Source organism: Balaenoptera musculus, chromosome 6, assembly GCF_009873245.2.
Source record: "Balaenoptera musculus isolate JJ_BM4_2016_0621 chromosome 6, mBalMus1.pri.v3, whole genome shotgun sequence".
Classification (NCBI taxonomy): Eukaryota; Metazoa; Chordata; class Mammalia; order Artiodactyla; family Balaenopteridae; genus Balaenoptera; species Balaenoptera musculus.
Window position 1 is genome coordinate 85,689,019 of NC_045790.1, and position 3,122 is coordinate 85,692,140.

Here is a 3,122-nt window from a genome sequence, read left to right on the forward strand (position 1 = left end):
TGATACCAACAGATGGAGAGATATACCATGTTCTTGGATTGGAACAATCAATATTGTGAAAATGACTATACTACCCAAAGCAATCTACAGATTCAATGCAATCCCTATCAAATTACCACTGGCATTTTTTACGGAACTAGAAGAAAAAATCTTAAAATTTGTATGGAGACACAAAAGACCCCAAAGAGCCAAGGCAGTCTTGAGGGAAAAAAACGGGGCTGGAGGAATCAGACTCCCTGACTTCAGACTATACTACAAAGCTACAGTAATCAAGACAATACGGTACTGGCACAAAAACAGAAACATAGATCAATGGAACAAGATAGAAAGCCCAGAGATAAACCCACGCACCTATGGTCAACTAATCTATGACAAAGGAGGCAAGGATATACAATGGAGAAAAGACAGTCTCTTCAATAAGTGGTGCTGGGAAAACTGGACAGCTACATGTAAAAGAATGAAATTAGAACACTCCCTAACACCATACACAATAATCAACTCAAAATGGATAAGAGACCTAAAGGTAAGACCAGACACTATAAAAATCTAAGAGTAAAACATAGGAAGAACACTCTTTGACATACATCACAGCAAGATCTTTTTTGATCCACCTCCTAGAGTAATGGAAATAAAAACAAAAATAAAGAAATGGGACCTAATGAAACTTAAAAGCTTTTGCACAGCAAAGGAAACCATAAACAAGATGAAAAGACAACCCTCAGAATGGGAGAAAATATTTGCAAATGAATCAATGGACAAAGGATTAATCTCCAAAATATATAAACAGCTCATGCAGCTCAATATTAAAGAAACAAACAACCCAATCCAAAAATGGGCAGAAGACCTAAATAGACATTTCTCCAAAGAAGACATTCATGGCCAAGAAGCACATGAAAAGCTGCTCAACATTACTAATTATTAGAGAAATGCAAATCAAAACTACAATGAGGTATCACCTCACACCAGTTAGAATGGGCATCATCAGAAAATCTACAAACAACAAATGCTGGAGAGGGTGTGGAGAAAAGGGAACCCTCTTGCACTGTTGGTGGGAATGTAAATTGATACAGCCACTAAGGAGAACAGTATGGAGGTTCCTTAAAAAACTAAAAATAGAATTACCATAAGACCCAGCAATCCCACTACTGAGCATATACCCAGAGAAAACCATAATTCAAGAAGACACATGCACCCCAATGTTCATTGCAGCACTATTTACAATAGCCAGGTCATGGAAGCAACTGAAATGCCCATCGACAGACGAGTGGATAAAGAAGATGTGCTACATATATACAATGGAATATTACTCAGCCATAAAAAGGAGTGAAATTGGGTCATTGGTTGAGACGTGGATGGATCTAGAGACTGTCATACAGAGTGAAGTAAGTGAGAAAGAGAAAAACAAATATCGTAGATTAACGCATGTATGTAGAACCTAGAAAAATGGCACAGATGAACCGGTTTGCAGGGCAGAAGTTGAGACACAGATGTAGAGAACGAACGTATGGACACTAAGGGGGAAAGCCACAGGGGGTTGGGGATGGTGGTGTGATGAATTGGGTGACTGGGACTGACATGTATACACTGATGTGTATAAAACTGATGACTAATAAGAACCTGCCGTATTAAAAAAAATTAAATTAAAAAAATTTTTTTAAATTCCTTTCCTGAAAGAAGATAACTTTATTTTAGGCCCCAAGTTATTTCTACATATAAGCTTTCAAATACAGTATCTAGCACACCTTAAAATATAAGCAGACAAGTGAACTGAAAAACATAACTGAAATCAGGAACTTGATGGATAAATTTAATAGCAGGTTAGGCATAGATGAAGGGAGAATGGGAATTAATGAACTGGAATTAATGGTCAGTAGAGATATCCAGCACAAAGCAGAGAGAGAGAAAGAGAATAAAAATACATAGGAGTGTGTTAAAGACATAGGGAATCAGTGAGAAGTTCTACCCTACATATAAATAGATTAGCAGAAGAAGAGAAAAAATGAGGCAGAAGTAGTATTTGAAAAGAGTATGGCTGAAAATTTTCCAAACTGGTGAACCATCAATTCACAGATTTAAGAAACCCAGTGAATTCCAAGCAGGACAAATATTTTTCAGAAAGTACATCTAAATGATTTATAGTAAAACTGTAAAACAACAACAAAGAGAAAAATCTTAAAAGCAACCAGAGAAAACATAACTTTCAAAGGAACCACAGTCAGACTTACAGCTGACATCTCAACAGCAACAGCAGAAGCCAGAAGAAAGTGAAATGTTATCAATGTGATAAAAGAAAATAACTGCTAACACTCAGTGAAAAAATGCTTCAAGAATGAAGGGGAAAAGATGTATTCTATCCAAAAGAAGGTAAGAAAGAACAGAAAGAGAAACAAAGAAAGGAAGAGATAGTGCAAAATAACATAGTAGAAATAAATACAAAAATCTCAATTGTGATAAATGTAAATAGATTAAGGTCTCTGATGAATATATCCTTATACTAGATTTTTTAAAAAATCAATATATGCTGTTTAAAGCAACACAGCTAAAATGTAGAGTCATAAAAGTTCAAAGTAAAAGAATGAAAAAAGTTATGGCAGGCAAGTAACTGATGTAACTATATTGTTTGAAGTAGACTTTAAGGCAAAAAGCATTAATAGAGAGGCTTACTACATAATGATAAAAGGATTTATTTACCGGGAACAAGTAATTTTTATCTTATAATTAATGCATCTAATAATAGAACCTCAACCTACAAGAAAAAAGCAACTATATGTACAAACAGATGAATCCTAGGATCATGGGGAGATTTTATTTACACTTTTCTTAGTAGTTTTTTAAGGATGTAAAAGTTTGAACAGCATAATTAACAAGTTTGACCTAATAGAGCACTGCATCTAATAACTGCAGAACATACATTATTTTTAAGGACGTTTAGAACGTTTACCAAAATGGACCACATCCCAGGCCATAAAACATGTCTTAGGAAATTCCAGAGGCTTACTATGTTATATAAACCTTAATATGAGTAAATTAGAAATCAATATCAAAAATAACTAGAAAAAAATCCATGTGTTTGTAAACAAACATATTTCTGATTAATCCATAGGCCAAAGAAAAAATCATAA